Raw genomic sequence first — 22723 nt, forward strand, 5'->3', positions numbered from 1 at the left:
TGTCCACGTCTGATGGTGACAACACTGTGGCAGGGATAAACAACCCAGCTGGAAGTTGACTATGAGTATCCTCTTCCATTAAGAGGATTTCCTTATTCAGCTGGTCTCCAAGTTCCATTTTACAAAAGGCATACTTTTCACTCCTTGGAGGAATACTTAAGGTTCCCGGCCCCTGCCACGTTATCCCCCCAGCTACCTCATCAGTGTCTTTGTGTTTCAACATCCCCTTTGAACAGCCTGTTGGAGATGAGGTCTGTATTCTCAGGGAGTGGGCAGTGTATGGCGTATCAGTTTTATGACCGTGGGTGATCAGACGCTGAAAGAAGCTTGCATTGGTTCCAATTATCACAGGGACTTGTTTGGGGTCATGTGCATCCGGGCAGACCAAGGCGAGAATAGCCACAGACGTTAGTTCTGCCGTCTTTGGAACAGTGATTGCCACCTCCACGACTATGTAACTTTTATAGGGGTAATTTGTCTCGCTTAATCCCCAAAAACTATGGTGACCTGCGACCCACTATCAAGTAGTGCGGTGCATGGACATCCGTTCAATTGGACAGAAATTGTCGAGGCCGGTCCCACTAGTCCCTCGGGAATAGTGCTTGACCCGCTGATTTCAGGGTAACTCAGTTTAGAAAAACAGTCTAATCCGCTAAGATTGTCATCCGTTTGAGTCACTCTCGCTCTCTCGGTCTTTGCTTTTCGGAGGGACCGTACCAATTTCTATATCACCTGAGCTGTATTTTCTGGTGATTTGCAGTGGGTAGCGAAATGTCCATCCTCCCCACAGCAGTAACAAAAATAATCAGCTTTAGGTTTCACTTGTCTCTCTCTGTCATGCAGAGCTCTGGGTTTTGTCATATGTAGTGCTGGGCTAGAGGAATTTATACTCATAACTGCAATTTTCTGTTGCAGTTGTTGAACCTGTTGTTTTAAGGCTTGCACTTCGGACTCTCCATGCGTATCAGCTGTTTTTATAGACAGTTTGTCTTTATATTCTACACTCATGGCTGAAGCAGAAACATTGGTGGCATTGACCTCCACTCGGGACCTTAATTCTTGCAGCTCAGCTCTGAGTTGTCTAACTGCCGAAGATTCTATTTTATCCTCCTCCGGTGTTTGTATTGACTTTACTGTTGCCTTGATTTTATGTCGGGTAGCTTTGTTTCCCTCAGCTTCTTTTATCTTGTTCAGCAAGGTTAAAAAACTTGGAGGGTTCTCTTTTCTCTCTCTCAGTCTCAACTGTAGTAGCATCATGTCAGCTTCAACTGCCCCTCTAAGCAACTGCTCAACCCTTGCTCTATCCATTGTCTGCGGTGTCAACCCCCCTCTCTGTACTACTTTGGTCAAAGCCTTCTCCATTCTATTCAAAAAATCAGATAACGCCCAGAATGTTGTTGTAAGAGACGAAACGCAAAGTATAAATCCTCTCCAGACTCAACGGTTCCAAACGCATTCTCTAAAACCTCAAGATATTGAGCGGCAGTAGTCTCAGGACTCGAGAATATAACCGCTTTCAAGATACACATTATTCGTCTACGTTTCTCCCTTTCAGAACACTCACATTCAGTTGTCATAAACCAAGTTTGTTCTATCCAGTTATCTAGATTTTCCTCTCCATTTGGAGTTGGTATCATGCCTGAAAAAGGTCTTAGTCGTCAGTAAGCATTGGCATCTCCAGCTGGTTTATTTGTCTTCTCTAACAGTTCTCCCACTGCACGAATTATCGATTCAGGAGAACTAGGACTAGATGTAAAGCATACATTTTTTATGTCATCCAATGACTTCCCTTCATTAGTTAAGAACTTTGACGGTCTCTTAGTGAAGTCGAAGGCAGTAGCTCCAGCCGGAGCTACAACGACCTTCCATGTTTCTCCTTCATCTATTTGTAGCTCTGGGGGTACCCGAGTAGGGCCAATAACTTCCCTACATTCACATTACATTTACATTTATGCATTTAGCAGACGCTTTTATCCAAAGCGACTTCCAAGAGAGAGCTTTACAGAAGAGCATAGGTCACTGATCAGAACAACGAGGTAGTCCCAAACATTGCACACAGCCAAAACAAGCAAACAAAACAGAAGCATACATTGTTAAAAACTAAACAAGTGCCAAAAGGGAAGACCCATAAGAGCATGCAGTTATACAAGTTTACAAATTAAAACAACATGAACCACAAAAAAGTGCAGGACTGTACCTGTGGAAGAACAATCAATAGTAAAATATTTCACAGCGAGTACAAGACTTAACTTCGTTATAACTAACCTACAAGAGCAACAAGTCACTCAATAAGAGTCCTTGTGATCCTGGAGGAAACTAGCAACAGGTATAGCCAAGCATTCCTAAGTGCCGTTGTACTCCCGGAACAAGTGTGTCTTGAGCCTTTTCTTGAAGGTGGGGAGACAGTCGGTGTCCCTGATGGAGGTGGGGAGCTGGTTCCACCATTGGGGGGCCAGGCAGGAGAAGAGCTTGTGTTGGGACCTGGCAGTCTTGAGCGGTGGGACCACCAGGCGGTTGTCTGAGGAAGACCGTAGGTGACGGGTGGGGGTGTAAGGTTGCAGGAGAGACTTGATGTAGTCGGGTGCAGTCCCGTTCACTGCTCGGAAGGTCAGTACCAGGGTCTTGAATCTGATACGGGCGTTGATGGGTAGCTAGTGGAGAGAGATGAGGAGCGGGGTAACATGGGAGCGTCTGGGTAGATTGTAGACCAGGCGGGCCGCTGCGTTCTGAATCCTCTGAAGAGGGCGGGTTGCACATGCTGGGAGACCAGCGAGCAGCGAGTTGCAGTAGTCCAACTTGGAGAGGACCATTGCTTGGACTAGCAGCTGGGTGGAGTGCTCAGACAGGTATCTCCTGATCTTCCGGATGTTGTAGAGGGTGAACATTCACATAGCACCAATATGGTATCTGGGGTGGGTCCTTCTCGTGAGTCTCTCACCCGCACTCTACCCAGGGCTTTTATAGTCTGTACAGTATTTTCTATATGTACCACTTCTGTATTTGCGGGTACTCCTATCACTAATAGGGCGTGATTTTCTGCCACTGTTTCTTTTTCACACCACTCCGATAACTCGACCTCAATGATCAATGATCATAAATCTAGTTTAATCTTAACCCAGTTTCTATTTTCACAGGACACAGGATGCGGTAAATCACGGAACGAGCCCCCAAAATATATATTATATTTTACACACCCAGTACTTATTCCAAATACCACGTCTCTTTATTCACATCAAACAAATGAATGAAATTACAACCTGGAGTGGTGTCCATGTAAACTAAATCATAACCGTTTCATTACCTCACAACGGGATGGTTACATTGTTGATATAAAATTAAACAAATCTTCAGTGACGGATAACCAACTTAGTTATTATTTGTAGGGGTACACCTGCATAGGAAACAACACAAACGCAAAAACAAACTCAATGTCAATCACCAAATGATAGCAAAGATGCTATGTTGCTACACTTAATGTAGCAACGTGTCTCTTAATTATTACAACCGTGCACTGTGGGCCCACTCACACTCACACGCATACCACTCTCCGTTGCAGGCCTGTATCAGCCTATTTTTCTGAAATAGAACACTTTGTGCAATGGTGTGATGCTCACTACCTCACTCTGAATGTTCTCAAAACTAAAGAGTTGGTCTTAGACCCAAGATCAGTAGGGGATCATAGCCCTGTCATTATACACGACTCACACATTGAGCAGGTCAACTCTTATAAATATCTTGGAGTTCACTTAGATGACACTTTAAGTTGGCATGTGCATGTTGACATCTTGTGTTCCCGTCTACAGCAGAGACTGTATTTCCTATGCAGACTGAGGGTATATGGGGTGAACAAAAGAATTATGGTTTTATTTTACCAGGCAGTGCTGGAGAGTTTAATTAGATATGGGATGTCATCCTGGTATGGCAACCTCACTGCAAAACTGAAAACTAAACTCGCTCGTCTGGTGCACACGGCCATGAAGGTCATTAGAATAAGCAGCTACCAGACCTTGCAGTCTATTTACGAACAATCTGTTCTTAGTCAAGCCCAGAGAATAGCAAGGGACCCTTCTCACATTCTCCATTCAGTGTATGACCTCCTACCCTCAGGGAGGCGATATAGAGTCCCTTGCTGCAAACTCAACCGTTTTAAGAACTCGTTTGTTCCAACTTCCATAAAACTTCTCAATGCTGCTTAAGGCTGAAATCTATGTAATCATTTTTATAGTGCCTTTATTACGATGATCTTTTAGCATGTATTTTTATGAGGTGTATGTATGTGTTATGTTATGGGATATGTGCAATACTGTTATGTAACTGTTGATAATGTTTGGCTGAGGATGTATTGTTTGTTGTTACTGTGACTGTCAAGGCATTTATGATGACGCACCACAGAGACCAAGACAAATTTCCCTGAGCGGGACAATAAAGTTCATCGTATTGTATCGTGGCTTGAGAATGTGGGGGCCGTGAAAAAAACACAAATGGCCACTTCACTCCGAAGAGCCAAAAAACACAAACTTTACGAAGAACTCCTGTGCCTCCGTCGGTATCCAGCTCTCGCAATCCGCGGACCTAGCCGACGATTCTCCTCTCCTCCGCACGCCTCTGCACGCCGACAGTCCAGTACACCACTCTTAGTAGTGAACACTCCTAGCTGCCAGGTCCAACTCAATATCAACCAATATCAGCTATTACAGAAATAACTAGCACATTAAATTGGAACAACCTTGTCCGTTCGTCTTTCTTCACAACGTACTCTCTGCTCGTTTCTCATCCTTCTCTTTCACGGGCTTCTGCCCGCTTCCCTCTCCAATCCCAATCTCGATTAGAGGCGGGATTAATCTAAATACCATCCAATCATAACTTGACTGAACTAACGTGATGGCACGACCCACATGTTCTGCAAGTACCTTGTGCACAAACTTAACTACCGCCTTGACTCTTAAAGGAACACAAACCATTATTTCTCAATCACAGATGAAAAAAAACCAAAATGTTTACATTTGTGAGACTTAAAATACTAAAACCCATCCACAAATACAATTATAATACTAGTAACCCTAGCCGGGTTACACGTGCATGCCTAGTGGCAGGGTGTTAGAGGGATGGTTGATATTCCTTTCCCGGAAGTAACTTTTAATTATAACACTTTAGTGGTGCGGTGGCCTTGCACATGGTGGTGATTGGAAAGTGGAGTGGGACGACGCCCTGTGCCCTAATTGGGGCCCAGGAAATCATGGGGAGGGGTTTAACTCCCAGATGGCGGATAGATGGGGGAACTTGAGAGTCTGTTTGAGGGCAGATGTGACCATTGATGCCGACCGGTTGTGTCCGGGGTTTTCTGTTTCTCATCTGCTTTTGTTTCCCCACTGCTGCCTATCCCCCTTTCTTTGTGCAAACGCCGTGCTTAATGTACCTATATATATATATATTTATAAACTGATCAACCACCAACCGCAAACGAACTGTTCACCAAACGGAACGGCGGCTTGAGCTGTCCTGGAGATCGGGGTGGGAGTCTACCTGGGGTGAGTGTTCCTGCTTCTCCTTCCCAGTTTTCACCTGTCGGGGCCTGCCGCTGTTAGCCCTAGCATCGGTGACAGTCTACTAATGTCCCCCTAGACAACGACGACCTTAACACTATGTATGGTCGCTACTGGTAGTTCTCTCCCCATGTACTTTTATTTACAGGCTTGTGTGGAATTGTCAGTCACACTGACGTTATGAGAATAATGAATAGAAAAACATTTTGCACAATCTAATCCTGTTGAACTGAGCATGAATGCTGTATTCAGTGAGATGTTCATTTAATGGCAGGTGAATTCTGCATGTGGAACTGTGGAATTTAATGTTATCATGTATTCCCAGTTACAAGTAAATGAGTTGTACAAACTGCATCTCATGAAGAAAGTACGGTGGCCCTGAAGTGCAAAACACAACGGCAAATAGCAAAACACAACGGCTAATGGCAAAACACAACGGCAAATAGTAAAACAAAACTGCAAATAGGAAAACACAACGGCAAATAGGAAAACACAACGGCGAATAGGTAAACACAATGGCAAATTGGAAAACACAACGGCAAATATGAAAACACAACATTAACTTCTTATGGAAAAGGTAGGGCCTATCTAGCAGAAGACGGACCCTCCTGATTGGACAGACAGACTGTCTGTCTTTTAACAGAAATGAGCGGTGAAAAACACGTTTGCAGGTTTTTTGACGGGACAGATAGCAGCACCATCTCGATTGACTGACATTTTCGGTATACCATCACATAATATCGATTGGTTACTGGTGTGTTGCATCATGTATATGTCTCATACTTTATTAACATTCATGTGTTACATGATTAACCTATAACAATAGGCAGCCATATTGTGAAGCAGAGCTAGAAATGGCTATGCTAGCTGCGTACTGTAGCCTAATGATTGAGGACTATTGTTCTACTGAACATTTAACTTTCAACTGTTGAGGTAAATGGGACTTGTTAAAAAAAAAAGAATATTCATCAGCCCACTTACAATTGACCACGTTAACAACATGTGTTATGTTCTGTGTACTTATATGTTATGCCAGGTTGTTTCTTGTCCTAAGACTTTCCGTGCCTAGTCGGACCCTGTGTTGTTCTGTGCACCTGACCTGACAATGAAAGACTTGAACTTGAACATTTATATTTGTAGTAGCCTACTTGATGCAAGTTGAATCTAATCTAGATAGCAATCACACCAGCAACTGCTCAATTTAAGACAAGAAAGGAGTTTGGTAAATAGAACAAAATATACAAGGCAACCAATTGCATTCATCAAAACATTTTATTATACAATATGTCCAGTGAGAGGGTCATTGTTTTAGTGCGTGGACCTGAAATTTCTGCAGAGCGTTGAGAGCTAGCTGGACGATAGGAACCCTTGATCTGCAATTAATTGTTGCTAGCTTTAATCACTAACTAGGCTAATAAGAAAAGACTAACTTTGTATACCAACGAACACCGATAACTAGAACTAATTTGACAAACGTGACTTCAAGTGCTTATACTCATCCTGATGTTGTGATTAGTGGACAACATATCAACTATCACTTCGTATGTAGCCTATGCCTTGCATCAAAATCATGCTTAAAAATAGCGAAAGTATCTTCGAGGGATTCATATTCAAAATAGGCGTTCTCCTTCCTGTTAAAAGACAGACAGTCCGTCTGTCCAATCAGGAGGGTCCGTCTTCTGCTAGATAGGCCCTACCTTTTCCGTCAGAAGTTAATGTTGTTGTGTTTTCCTATTTGCCGTTGCGTTTTGCTATTTGCTGTTGCTTTTTCCTATTTGCCGTTGCGTTTTCCTATTCGCCATTGTGTTTTCCTATTCACCTTTGTGTTTTACTATTTGCCGTTGTGTTTTGCTTTTTGCCTGTGTTTTGCTATTTGCCGTTGTGTTTTGCACTTCAGGGCCACCGTAAGAAAGTACCAAAAATAAGAATAAAGGCTAATCTTGAAATAGGTTTGCTGGAACACCAGTTACAGGAGGGTGCATGGTCACAGGGGATGTTGATTGTAGGAACAATAACCTATATATAACTCATAGTTGAATTTCTATTTGCTGAATTTCTATTTTGATCAAGAGATGGTGTACTTAGGGCAGAAGAATAAAGGCTGATCTTGGAAGGCTAAGGCCGAATCCCAATACTCCCCCTTACCCCTTACCCCTAGCCCTTAGTTTACACCTAGCCCTTGGCCCTCGAAACTGAGGGGTGAGGGCTATTTATCCCTAAGAAATGGGACGCCACTTGGTTACAGGTACGTCACCTAGCACGTAACGATAACGTAATCTGCTAATGGAGTTTTCTTAAAACTGTAGACATGCTAGTCGAAGAAATGCGGACTGTTGTGCAATTCAGCACTGTAACATTAGCGTACCTAGCGATTTTTAGAAACGTTTCATTAAGGAAAAAGGTTGCAAATATATATGTTCATGACTGTATATAACACAAAACAAGACTGTCATAATTTTTTTATCAATTAATTAAGCCGAAAATATTACATTTATGGGACTCTTTGTATAATCAGAAGAATTGGTGTTTATTCGCCATGAAAGTTTGCACAGACAAGGAATTTACTTTGGCAGGAGAGCCTACCTAGGCAGCCATTTTCGGCGCCAACCGAACCGATAATCTGGCCGCCATTGTTGCCGGTCGCGCAGTTTTCACATAGCCCTAGGTTTCAAGTAAGCTCCCGATCTTACTTGGTTTTAAGGGGTGTATACCCCTTAGTCTTAGCACTACCCCAGCTCAAAAAGAGTATTGGGACACCACAAGCTCTCACGGGAACGCGCAAAACTGAGGGTAAGGGGTAAGGGGGAGTATTGGTATTCGGCCTAAGTGTCAACCTGCCCCCACCTCTCATATGGTAAAATCTGGAGTTACTGGATGGAGTCTCAACTTTATGGCTCTCACACCTCATTGTGTAACTTACTGTGCAACCAGTAGCTGAAAGTGACAGTGTTTAGAATCAGAATCAGAAGGGATTTTATTCGCCATGAATGTTTGCACAAACAAGGAATTTACTTTGGCAGGGAGGTGCATACATTAAACATATAGGAATATTGAAACTTAAATATGTGGACCAGTGGGGAACCGTCAGGACCCTCTAGGCCCTCAGAGAGGGCCTAATATATTCTTAAAAAACATATTTTAAAAGTAATCTGTTATAATTGTATTTTATCAACCCATAATTGACAATGTTTCTGAAATAAACCCTTCAATCCTACCCTATTCAGTTTATGTTGTAATGTGAAGTTAAATGAAAAAATCCAGTTTTGTCACCCTATCAGAATTTTGCTGCCACCGTTGTTGGGAGGAAAATGCTATGCAGCTAGCTCTGTGATTGGTGGTCCAGCTATGAATTTTACAGAGGGCCGCTTGATAGAAATTCAATGAAAGACTAATTTCCATTTACAGTAAAATTGACCAATCATATCTTCCCTCTAAATGGGTGGGCCTTGTTATCGCTAACTTTATGACAAGTTCCGCCCGCTGTGGGAACGGAGAAACGCGATCACAAGCCTAATAAACTAGCTAGCCTGTTCGTCCATTTCACAAGTGAAGCTGCGAGTAACGTTCCCGCTAGTGAGGAGGCCATCGTTTCATATATGTTATGCGCCGTTTTCTAGGTTAACTTTTAATGAGAAGTTGGAGTTAATCGGCAAAGGAAGACCTACACCAGAACTTAATTTTGTGCAGAAAAAAACAAAGCTTTTGAGAGCCTAACTATATGTTAGTATTGTGCAGAATGACCGGTCAATCTGTAGGTACCAACGCAACGTAATTGTGCACAATTACGTGAATAGTGCCGCAAGGGCTGGCTCAAATAGTGCTTAATGAAATAGTGCACAATTTCATGTAGGCCTTAATGCTGTGCGCGCTGTATCTTGTGTTTTTTTCCCGACGAGTAATTTAGGTCAGAGGGCCAAGGTTTAAGAGTCACGGTTCGCTACTGATGTGGACTAACTATACAAAAGGAGCAAAGTCTAGCTAATACTAAGGGGGGTCTAGCTAATACTTAGGAGAATAAAAAATAAAATATAAGTAGCCCTAATTTACAATCTAACCTAAAAATACTGGTAGTGCAAAAGATACAATACTGCAAAATGCAATGTGCAGGGTGTCATTGTGCAGATTGTGATTTAAAGTCAGTGTGAGTCCTTGGCCTTGTTAAAGAGACCAACAGAGGATGGGAAGAAACAGTTCTTGTGGCGTGAGGTTTTAGTCTTGATGGACCGCAGCCTTCTGCCGGAGGGGAGTAGCTGGAACAAGGAGTGTCCAGGGTGGGACGGGTCGGCCACAATCTTCCTCGCTCGCCTCAGGGATCTCGAGGTGTGCAGATCCTCGAGGGAAGGCAGATTGCAGCCGATCACCTTCTCAGCAGTGCGGATGATACGCTGCAGTCTGCTTTTGTCCTTGGCAGTGGCAGCAGCGTACCAGATGGTGATAGAAGAAGTGAGGATGGACTCAATGATGGCTGTGTAGAAGTGCACCATCATTGTCTTTGGCAGTTTGAATTTCTTCAGCTGCCGTAGGAAGTACATCCTCTGTTGTGCTTTTTTGGTGAGGAAGCTGATGTTCAGTTCCCACTTGAGGTCCTGGGAGAGGATGGTGCCCAGGAAGCGGAAGGACTCCACAGTGCTGACTGGGGAGTCACTCAGGGTGATGGGGGTGAGTGGGGCTGTGTTCTTCCTGAAGTCCACAACCATCTCCACTGTCTTAAGAGCATTGAGCTCTAAGTTGTTCTGGCTACACCAGGTCACCAGGTTGTCAGCTTCCCACCTGTTGTCAGACTCGTCCCCCTCAGAGATGAGCCCAATGAGGGTGGTGTCGTCCGCAAACTTCAAGAGTTTGAAAGACGGATGACTCGAGGTGCAGCTGTTGGTGTACAGGGAGAAGAGCAGAGGAGAAAGGACGCAGCCCTGAGGAGATCCGGTGCTGATGGACCGGGAGTCAGAGACTTGTGTTCCCAGCTTAAAGCACTGCTTCCTGTCAGACAGGAAGTCTGTGATCCACCTGCAGGTGGAGTCGGGCACGTTCAGCAGGGAGAGCTTGTCCTGGAGCAGGGCGGGGATGATGGTGTTGAAGGCAGAGCTGAAGTCCACAAACAGGATCCTGGCGTAGGATGCTGGGGAGTCCAGATGCTGTAGGGTGAAGTGGAGGGCCATGTTAACGGCATCATCCTCCGACCTGTTGGCTCTGTAGGCAAACTGCTACAGAGCAGTTAAAGTTAAAGTGATCAGTGTGAAGTGAATCAATGTCCATGTCGCATCGTGCGCAACCGGATGCTGCGATGATGCTGCGCCTGCCAGAAGGCAACGGGGTAGAGACTGAAGGATAGGCGGTAACAGTCTCTTAGAATCCTGAGAGACTGGACATAGCCGTATACTTAAAGTGTATATAGCCGTATACTTAAAGTGTAATAAGTATACCTGAAGTTGTTCCACTTTAGCGCAAAAAAATGTACTTAATATACTTTAAATTGTGCTTTAGTACAATTTAATTACAACTTAAATATTAAGTACAAAATTAATTGTTCCAAAATAGCACACTTCAAATTAACTAATCATTCAATAACTTAAAGTATACTGAAAGTACAAAATACACACCAGGGACGCCGACAACCTCAGCAACCCTGCGCCAGGCATAATTTTTGTTTTGTTTACGTCTCTGTAATCGAACATAGACGTATCATACAATACTGGGTATAAAGACACACATACGATGAGTTGCTCTTCCATCTTGAAATTGTCAAACCTAGAAATGTTTACCATGACCAACAGTTGCTACGTTACAAGAAACAAGAAACCAACCCAATTGTCCAAAGCTTGCGTTTTCACGCTCCTCATTTACATAAAGTTGAGAAAATCCAACTTTCGATGCCCCGCTCGCCTTCCCACAATACCCTACGCGAGCCTCGACGCCCCGCTCGCATTCCCACAATGCCCTACGCGAGCGTCAATGCCTGGTTTAATTAAAAATGAATTGGAAGCCGACGCCCTGCTCTGCCCGCTCCGCTGCAGTGTGAATGTACCGTTAAGGCCGATTTATCGGACGGATTGGTTGAATTTATACTACGCCGACGGCTCTGCGTGCTGAAAGCAATTCACCACCAGAACAGTAGATAGCGCTGCACTGCCATGCTAGCTAGGTTATCGAAAAGTCGGAGCAAATTTATAAATTAGCCGTTTCATCAATAAAATAAGCAAATTTTCAGCAACTACACTGCCACATTTTAATTCAGATGCTGATTTACATGTACTGTTTAGCTGAAATATGAATTAAACTTACAACAATGGCGGTCAAAAGATTCTTTTGTTTGTTGGTCACGGCAACCCCGCCCCCGCACCCGACTCAAGCAGTTCCTAATACGGACCAATCACAGCCAAGGGGTATCCGTAAAAGGACGGACGGATGGACGGATAGTCAGGAAAATCAGGAGGTGCACACAGAGCTCTCCGAGGGGTTCGGAGAGGGCACGGAGAGGGAGTTCCTTGACGGAGAGGGCGTTCCCTGTGTGTGTGTCCGTAAAAACGCAGAAGTATAAATTGGCCTTTAGGCTTGATGCTGAAACCATTACGTGAAATCAGTGAGGGCTGTTCGAATGGTTATGTCAAGAAGAGCAGTGGTAAAATACACGTTTTGAAAAGACTGTCCCATTGTCCACACGATCATATACAATTATATCTAAAACGAACTTATAAAGAGCTTGGTTACACTACCAAAGTTGTAATGTTAGCGATAGCTTGTTAACTAGCCTATAGCATTTCACTGGGTCTTGCAGCTGTTTGATTAACTGAAATGATTATGAAATGTTATATTCTACTAGCCATTTGCCTACTTTAGCAAGTCACTGTATTTCCAAGCCCTGATAGTGTAACTGAGACGACACTGAAAATAATTCCTCAAGTAAAAAGCAAGTGTTTGGCATTAAATAGAGATCTTGAAAGAAGCCACTTTTTTGTTCTAAAACCGGACTATAAGCCGCTTCAAAATAGAAGCCGTACAAGCACAAAAAAACTATACAAAAATGAGGTACTTTACTCTACTACACACTACAGTACAGCAAAAAATTCGAAAGTAACTTAAAATATCCTAACATTTCAGCACATTAAAATTTGTATTTTTTAAATAAGCTTTAAGTGCATTGTTACAAAGATTATTTTTAGCATGTATTTTAAAATATACAAATAATATGTTTAAAAACAAAGTTCCAGTTGTACACTTTAGAAATTACATGTAAGTTTTACTTAAGGTATATTTTTTTATAATATATTTACAAAAAATTTACTGTAGTAAAACATTTTTTAGTGTGTTCAAGTATTAACGTTAAAATTGGTAAAGGCATGATGGTAGTATACTTTTTATATATTCACAGATAGTACACTTTTTCTTAGTATATTTCGGGTTCCTCCGGTAGGAGGAAACCTATTGTTTTTGTTAGTATTCTTCTTCTTATTAGGATTCCTCCGTCAGGAGGAAACCTATTGTTATTGGTGGTTTTATTATTTGTAATTCTTGTACCATGGGACTCTATGGCAGCCCCTAGACCCCATCGACAACTTTTTGTGAAATTTGGCACACTCATTAAGGACAGTTATTTCTACAACTACACCAAGTTTCATGTCTCCCATTAGACCACTCTAGCGCCACCAATGGGTCAAAGTTGGACTTGTGTTTACACACGCAACTTTTGAACCGTATGACCGATTTCCAAAAATGAGGTACCATTGGATTCCCTGGATCAAGACGAGTTTAACACATCAATTTCCGGTTATATAGATTTTCCGCCATTTCCCAAAAACCTCTGAAAGCCTACTCCTCCTACAAATTTTGTAAAATCTTCTTCAAAATGACCAGAGATGATCTTCAGACCAAGTCTAACAAAAGTTATCGTCACAACCGTTTGTCCGGTACAGCCAATCAAAATTGGCAAAAAAGCAACCAAACAGGAAATTGGATCAAATCTTATCAAATTTTTTAGATATCAACACCAAAGTTGGTATATTGGTGGAAGACATTACATCATGTTACGTTGTGCAAAGGCAACTTCATATCTCCAATAATGATTGATATACAGCAAATCAAATGTATCGCTAATGCTAAAATTATGCTGTACACATCCGCCGGTCAAAAAGTGATACATTGGTTCAATCACAAGTTCATATGAAGACTCTTGAGAATGTTTAGTACTCAATCTGAAAAAAAGTTTAATGTAAGATGAAAAGTCGATTTTTAATGAATATTTTAAATATACATGCTTGGCTAATTTCAGAGCTTTTCGGCTAAATCCTCTCTCCCCTCCTCCTGCCCGCGCGTGCTCCAAATCCTCACACACTCAGCCTTCCCTTACACACGCGTGGGCTTGGCAAGACGCACACGCAACATTTCAGGAGAGTGTGGGTTGACCAAGCCCCCCCTCATTCCTTGAATGTCTGCATAGGCCCTTGAGGACCTTGGTGTCATTGCAGTTCCAATTTGGTATGCAATGGTAAAAAGGTCTCAAAATCCTGAAACATTGATAGTAAAGGCCAAGAGTAACAACCACACTTTAACCAAAGCCCATGTGGATCTTGTTGGTATTGCATTTCCGATTTTGTATGCAATGGTAAAAAGTTTTAAAAATTCTGAAACATTGATAGTATAGGCCAAGAGTAATTACCACACCACAAATGGCCCACCATTACCCATAGGTGGCGCTACAGGCCACGCCCTAAAGCACAAAGATACAAGGCTTTCTGGAATGGATAGGCTAAACAAGCCCGCTCCCTTCACTTCTTGGCTTGAAATAAAGGCCCTTGTGGATCTTGATGGTATTGCTTTTCCGATTTTGTATGCAATAGTAAAATGTTCTCCAAATCCTGAAACATTGATTGTATAGGCCAAGAGTAACTACCACACTTTAACAAAAGGCCATGTGAATCTTGTTGGTATTGCATTTCCGATTTTGTATGCTATGGTAAAAAGTTTTTAAAATCCTGAAACATTGTTAGTATAGGCCAAGAGTAATTACCACACCACAAATGGTCCACCATTACCCATAGGTGGCGCTACAGGCCACAACCTAAAGCACAAAGTGCTATACAGCGCAAAGAGGAACAGGTAGTCAACCTACTGACACGCGCGAGCTTGGCGAGACGCACACACATCCTCACCCTCATTTCGCTTCCAATCGCAGCTCGCCGTTATGAATATAAATTCTTTTTCGGCGGCCATTGTTGTTTTCAACTGGAATTGCCTTATAGCCGTCCTGGAGGCAGCCACGTTTGGTAAGTCCTATTTTTACACATTTTAAGCTAGAATCAATGATTGGGTTCGTGAAAGTACACTATTCTTGAATTATGGTGAAGGTTTGAGCACTTTGAGACCTTTAGATCGTGAGTTTGAAGTGACAGAAAACCGAACTTGAAAAGTAGCTAGCTTTTCTCTCTGTGTAATTAGTGAATCATGTAGCATCTCGGCGAATTCCCCAAAAAAGGTAGAGGAGGGCAGCTTTTAGGAGAACAAGCGATTCCCCACAGACCTGTCGGCTCAGAATTTTGATTTGGGTCGAGAAAGTCTTTGTAATAAGCCTATGCGCCAGGGAGACCGCATAGGCTTAGGCGGCAGCCATGTTTTGGTCGCGTCATGTTCATAAGTTCACCATTTCACACCATTTTTGTTACCAAACCTCGAGGAGGGAAGCCTTTAGGAGATGTAGGAATTGTGCTTTTAGCCAGATGCTACGATTATTTTTGTGATTTGTGGAAAACTTGCAAGTGGAGTGAGACTGCGTCCCGGGGGTACATTGTTTTGACAAAGCCTCAGTGACAGACTCGGCTCGCTCACTCACTGGCAGTGTGTAAACGAAATTCGTAATTCACTAAATTCTAGTCCTAAAACGTCAGGGAGGGCTGCTTTTTGTAGACAGGAGTCTACTGAAGATAGCCAGTATATAGGATCTATCAAAACAAGCCTATTTCATTTGTCATTTTCCTGAGAAAGCGACCTACGTTAGCCAGGCTAGTTTCACTCGGTCAGCCTATTTTAAAGGTCTCTGACAGTCAGAATCACTGTTTACAGGCAAAGGGCGAGTTGGTCTTTGGTCAGATGTGTATATTGACCAGTTTAGAGCTAAATACTCTTGCCAGAGCCTGGAATCGAGCCAAATGTTTGGAGTGACTTTGCATGGCCGGGTCTCCATCAGTTCAACACAGTTGGATTTAAGTTCAAGTAATGCCATTGCATTTCACAGTCAAAACTGTAGTTTATGTCAAGTGTCGATGTAAAAAGCTTCATTTTTCACAACTGACATGGATCTTTTCTTCACTTTTACGGGTCTGGAGGGTCATGCAGAGGCCTGCTCAACAAAAAATACGGAGTGTAACAGAGGATGCCCCGCAGCCTTCACCCCCACCAGTTTGCCTACAGAGCGAACAGATCCCCAGGAGACGCAGTGGCGGCAGCACTCCATGCCGCTCTGTCACACTTGGAGCAGCAGGGGAGCTATGTGCGAATGCTCTTTGTGGATTACAGCTCTGCATTCAACACCATCCTCCCACACAAGCTAGTGATTAAGCTGGGGGACCTCGGGTTCCCTTATACCAAATGCAGGTGGATCAGCGGCTTCCTCTCTGGCCGCAGACAGTCAGAGTGGGCCATCACACATCCACAGCCCTTAGCCTCAGCACTGGCTCCCCCCGGGGCTGTGTGCTCAGTCCCCTGTTCTACTTACATTTACATTTATTAATTTAGCAGACGCTTTTATCCAAAGCGACTTCCAAGAGAGAGCTTACAAAAGAGCATAGGTCACTGATCATAACAACGAGATAGTCCCAAACATTGCAAGTAGCCAAAACATGAAGCATACATTGTGAAAAGCTAAACAAGTGCCAAAGGGAAGACCCATACGAGCATGCAGTTATACAAGTTACAAATTAACCAACATTAACCACAAAAGTGCAGGACTGTACCTGTAGAAAAATAATCAACAGTAAAATATTTCACAGCGAGTACAAGACTTAACTTCGTTATATCCAACCTAAAAGAGCAACAAGTCACTCAATAAGAGTCATTGTGATCCTGGAGGAAACTAACTAACAAGTCCAGCCAAGCATTCTTAAGTGCCGTTGTACTCCCGGAACAAGTGCGTCTTGAGCCTTTTCTTGAAGGTGGGGAGACAGTCAATGTCCCTGATGGAGGTGGGGAGCTGGTTCCACCATTGGGGGGCCAGGCAGGAGAAGAGCTTGTGTTGGGACCGGGCAGTCTTGAGCGGTGGGACCACCAGGCGGTTGTCTGAAGAAGACCGTAGGTGACGGGTGGGGGTGTAAGGTTGCAGGAGAGACTTGATGTAGACGGGTGCAGTCCCGTTCACTGCTCGGAATGTCAGTACTAGGGTCTTGAATCTGATACGGGCGTTGATGGGTAGCCAGTGGAGAGAGATGAGGAGCGGGGTAACATGGGAGCGTCTGGGTAGATTGTAGACCAGGCGGGCCGCTGCGTTCTGAATCCTCTGAAGAGGGTGGGTTGCACATGCTGGGAGACCAGCGAGTTGCAGTAGTCCAACTTGGAGAGGACCAGTGCTTGGACTAGCAGCTGGGTGGAGTGCTCGGACAGGTATCTCCTGATCTTCTGGATGTTGTAGAGGGTGAATCTACAAGTCCGGGAGACTGCGGCGATGTGGGCCGTGAGGGAGAGCTCGTCATCCATGGTAACCCCAAGGTTCCTGGCAGAGGATGAGGGGGTCACCGTCGCAGATCCCAGGGTGATTGACAGATCGTGGGAGATGGAGGGTTTAGCCGGGATGATGAGAAGTTCTGTTTCGGCGAGGTTCAGCTGGAGGTGGTGCTCGGTCATCCAGGCGGAGATGTCTGCGAGGCAGGCCTCAATCCTAGCTGAGATCCCCTTCCTCTACACACACGACTGCACCACTGTCCATCACAGTAACACCATTGTAAAGTTTGCAGATGACACCACAGTGGCGGGGTTAATCTCTGGGGGGGATGAGCCCACCTACAGAGAAGAAGTGGAGCGGCTGTCGAATTGGAGCACGGCCAACAACCTTCTCCTTAACACTGCAAAGACAAAATAACTCATAATAGACTACAGGAGAAAGAAGACTGAGATCACACCATTGACCATCAGCCGGATCAGTGTGGAGAGGGTGGCATGGCAGACTTTCGCTTCCTGGGAGTCCACATACAGGACAGCCTATCCTGGAGTGTGGACACCTCTGAGCTGCTGAAAAAGGCCCAGCAGAGACTGTCCTTCCTGAGAATACTCAGGAATTGAGGAGTAACATCACACAAAGACTGCTGGTGTTATTTTACCGAGCCTCCATTGAAAGTATACTCACATACTGCATAGGCATTTGGTATACCAGCTGTACAGTGGCTCAGAGGAAAATGCTCCAGAGGGTCATCAACACCGCTCAAAAGATTGTTGGCTGCCCTCTCCCCTTACTGGGAGACCTACACAGATCCCGTTGTCTCAAAAGAGCCCAAAACATCATAAGACACTTCACATCCTGGGCACTCCCTGTTTGAAATGTTACCGTCAGGCAGACGGTACAGATCAATCAAGGTAAGGACAAACAGACTCAAACACTGTTTTTATCCAACTGCAATAACCACAGTCAATGCTGCCAAAAAATAACGTGCACAATGTCATGTTATGTTTTATGTGATGACTGTGGATGAATGACGTGGGTGTGTTGTTTATGGTACTGTCTCAGGTATATTTATTCTGATTTATTAGTTATTGTTGTTTATTTTAGTAATTTTAGTACTTTAGTAATTTTATCCTTTTATTGATTTTTAGGCCAATGAATGTTGCACTGACTGGAAGCACCTTAATTTCGTTGTACCTGTGACAATGACAAATAAAGATCTATCAGGATGCAACAGATGATGCTGTGAGCAACACAGACCCCTTGCTGGACTACCCCTCTCTAGCTGGACAGCTTCTCTTCAGCCCTGACCCCAGGATGGCTTCATCCAGCTGGCCTGCTCTGCCTGCCTGCAGGCTCTGCTTGCCACTGCCTGCCAGCCCTCCAGAGACAGACAGTACAATACAAAATGGCTGAAAGGGGTGTATTTATGTAAATGTCCACATTGCCTCAAATCTTTGTGATACTGATTATTTATTTAGTTAAACAGGTGTCCAGGTACTCAACAGTATGAATAGCTGTATAGTCAAAATAGTAACGGTAATGTTTCATTCTGAGGGGATACCTACACAATAGCTAAATCTGGCTCTTTTTTCATTTAACTGGCAAGTTTTCCTTTTACATGGTAGTTGCTATGGCTCAGGGGTATTGACAATTGCGGTGGACATTTGAGAATGAATACACCCAAAGCTGCTAGAATGTAGTAAGTATTTATTGAATATAGCTTTTTGCAGAAAGGACCTGACACACACAGCGTACATTGGGTAGTCTGTCAGCATCTGATGAAACATTCTCCAGAGACAGGCTTTTTATACATGGAGATACAGCTGTAGCCACCTGCACACATCAGTGTCTTGTTCGTGTTATTAGCACAAAGTATCAAAACACAAGGCTACAGTTTTCTCAGAAACTTTCTAGAAAGTCACTCAATTATATATATTCACTTCAACAGCTTGATTGATGGAAAGATTAACATTTCTTGTTTACAACAGACAATAAGTCAGTCTTTTCAAAGGTATGCAATTTACTTAAATGTTTAGTTTAATTGTTTATTTTATAGTTAATTGCCTTTCGTAATAACAACTATAAAAGTCATGATTTGCTTGCTCTATAGAAAGTCAACACAATTGATTGTTGGTTTCACTTGTTGCTTGTCTACCCTTTTGGTTTGCCATTTACTATGTAGTCTACTGTTAGTATTATAGGCTTGTGTGCTGTCAGTTATGTGTTTACTGCCTTTTTTCTTACTGTGCTGCCACATGCCAAAGAAAAATGTAATGTATGCATTTGATGAATAATAAAGTTTTGTTGTTTTACTATGTCTAGCCATTAAATCCATAGACATAATAAAGAATGTCTATGATTAAATCATTAAGTGACCTAAAAACAGGTGTGAAGCCTGGTCATTTCCGGTTATTTTCTGCCACGAGGTACGAAGGCAAACAAGCATCTAAGAGAAGCAACTACTAAATCAAAGTAAGTCATCACAAATTATGCATACAACTTAAATATATTATATATATAGTCAACAGTGAATGAGTTTGTTAGGCTACTAGCGTAAAGTTAAGTTTGGTAATAATTTCAGTAGACCCTAACCGTTGTTTGGCGAGAACGAGAACGTTATGAGCTAGGCTAGCCTAGCTGTTGTTAGGTTCAGTTTTTCATGTTTTTTCGCAAGATGATACAATCTCAACGTTTCATATGTTAAAGATATAATTGAAAGAGGCACATAGTAGTACTATACACATTCATTCGAAGGGTAGTGAGTTAGGTAGTCTGCGTTAGTCATTAAACTGAGTAGGATACCTGTTTAGTAGGCTTTGCATACACATGTGCCATCGAAATCCAGAAACCACAGAGCCCCCCGATATATCAAACCCCAATTTACTCCCTGATTGTAACTTATGTCATAGTTATATCCGTGATTCAGACTGTAGCCTGTTGCAACATTTCTTAAACGGTCTTAACAGCAGAGGTTTTGTAGTCGAAAGGGAATGGGTCTCAATTGTTTCGTTACCCGGGCTTGCATGATTAAGTCAATGACTCGTGTATAGCGTTAGCTAGCTTGTAGCCGTGGAGTGCATTTCATTAACACAGTGAATGAACTAGTTAGAACTCTTTAACCAACATGGTTGAATATAGTAGGTTTAGTTTGATTTGTTTCCAACGTGGGACAACTGCACAAGACTTCTCAGACTAGGGAGGACAAACGTTCTGCTCACGTTCTATCACAACGGAGGGTTCCAAGCGTCAACAAATGCAAAATTGAACGTATTGCTCATTTAACATTGTGATAAAAAACACAATTGTGAGATTTAATGTACAATACGATGTACGCTGATATTATTAGTACATTTACTTTCGAAACAGTAATACATTTTCGTTTGATGACTGTCGTTAGCGTAATTAGCCTCTGTTGAACATATACGATAGCGGTCTGTGATACATCCGTTTTCAATCGTTAAAATAATAAACATGCCTCACATATCGATGAACCTTTTATGATTTATTATGACATTATATTACTAGTAAACAATTCATGGGTACAATTGTCCTTATATACCTGTCGTTTTAAACCAGTGTAGCTCACTGTAATGCTGTACGCAACGCGGTTTAGAAAAACTTCGAATTCTACTGCTGTTTAGGAAGCCAAACGGCGACAGTAAAATCTCAGCACTCCCCTTACAAAAATTCCCAGATGAGTTTTTCCATTGGTGAATCAACCTGTCACTCAAATTTCAGCCAATCCCTGTGTGAATACCATCCCGTATGTGGCACAGAAGTTTTCCCATTTTAAGAGGTCTGTAATGGGCTGAGAGTACTTTGAGCCATTGCCTACTAACCTGATCTTGAATGCCACAGCCTCAATTTGATGTCATTGTGTTCATGAAGGTCTCCTCTACAGGACTGTGAAAACCGCGAACATTTCCCAGCTGGGGGATTTTTTATAATCGAGCTTATGTCCTAGGAGTGCCCCTGTTTTAGAGCTACATTTTGAGTACTAACAAACTCCCCATCGCTGGGAGAGAGCGGTGTGCATAGTCAGAGCGATGGCATCGTCTGTAGACCTGTTGGACCGGTCTGCAAACTACATAGGGTCCAGGGTGGGGGGCAGCGAGGAGCAGATGAATGATTTGACTGTCATCATAAAGTGCTTTGAGCGGCTAGAGATCAGCGCTATCGGGCGATAGTCGTTCAAACATGTGACCTTGGTGTTCTTGGGCACAGGGATAATGATGGTCCTCTTGAAGCAGGTGGGTAGTTCAGACAGGTTGAGGGAGAGGTTGAAGATGTCACTGAATAGCCCTGCTAGCTGGTCAGCGCAGCCCCTGAGGGCCCTACCTGATTTACCGTCTAGGCCAGGTGCCTTTCGAGGGTTGATATTTTTGAAGCACTGTCTCACCTCGGCTAGGGTTAGTGTAGGCACACTACTTGCTAGGCCTTCAGGTAGCTCCACTGCAGTGGGGTCACTGTCCTTCTCAAAGCGGGCGTAGAAGGAATTCAGCTCGTTTAGCAGTAGGACAGAGGACTGTGTCTCACTGGAGCCTCCCTTTGTAGTCTGTAATGGCTGTAAGTCCACTCCACATGCGCCTGGGGTCAGAGCCATGGTAGCTGGACTCCACCTTGGTCCTGTAAGCCCTTTTTGCTGCTTTGATGGCCTTCAGAATGTCGTATCTGGCCTTTCTGTACTCATCAGGGTCCCCAGAGTTAAAGGCAACAGTGCGGGCTCTCAGCTTGGCCCGGACCGTGGCATCCACCCAGGGCTTCTGATTTGGGAAAGACCGAACAACCTTCTTGGGGACAACGTCATGAATGCAGTGTTGGATGTAAACAGTGTCCGTGTATTCGTTAATGTCCCCATCTGCTGCCTCCTTGAACATCAGCCAGTCAGTGTTTTCAAAGCAGTCCTGGAGGGTCGCCACTCTCTCGTCACTCCATAGGTGAACTGACCTCTCAACCGGTCTGACCTGTTTAAGCTTTTGTTCATATGTGGGGAAGAGAAGAATGAAGATGTGATCAGCCTTTCCAAAAGCAGGGGGGGGAGGGGTTTGTAACTGCCCTTGAATGCTGTATAACAATGGTCAAGGATCAGGGGCCTCATGTATAAACGTTGCGTACGCACAAAAAGCTTGCGTACGATGGTTTTCACGCACACTTTGTGATGTATAAAGATTTACTTGACGTGAGAATGTGCGGGCCGTCACGGAAACTTTTGAGCAGACGTGAGAATGTGCGGACCGTCCGCAAAGTCTTGTCTGGCTCTGTAACATGGTGAATTGCAACTGAAAAGTGCAGAGACTCACCAAACATTACAAAATAAAGTTTCCACTAGTACGTTAGGACGTTGACTAGGCCTATTCAAAAAACATAAAAATAAACGTTTGATCATTAATGTGGATGATCATATCAAAATGCCAAAACCCAAAACGGGAAATGCTATATAGCCTTCTGTTTATACCGCCACCACTTAATAACTTCTGTTAAACTTGAGGCTGTCAAACGAATGACAAAATCATGCTGTTACGATGCGCCACTACTCGTTTCT

The 22723-nt window shown here is 43.4% G+C and overlaps 1 protein-coding gene across 4 annotated transcripts in view; it reads left to right on the forward strand.

Annotated features, from left to right (window-relative positions):
- prkcab (protein kinase C, alpha, b) overlaps positions 1 to 22723 on the forward strand; it is a 407398-nt gene that overhangs the window by 69645 nt on the left and 315030 nt on the right. The window contains exon 1 of one of the 4 annotated variants that reach the window (XM_047037660.1): positions 19583 to 19653. The exons of 2 other annotated variants lie outside the window; for them this stretch is intronic. The gene's annotated coding sequence lies outside the window, so the exon portion shown is untranslated. Of the gene's footprint in view, positions 1 to 19582; positions 19654 to 22723 lie in introns of those variants that run through there. One more of the 4 variants, XM_047037659.1, reaches the window with a different exon arrangement.

The sequence above is a fragment of the Hypomesus transpacificus genome, chromosome 17, assembly GCF_021917145.1.
Source record: "Hypomesus transpacificus isolate Combined female chromosome 17, fHypTra1, whole genome shotgun sequence".
Taxonomy (NCBI): domain Eukaryota; kingdom Metazoa; phylum Chordata; class Actinopteri; order Osmeriformes; family Osmeridae; genus Hypomesus; species Hypomesus transpacificus.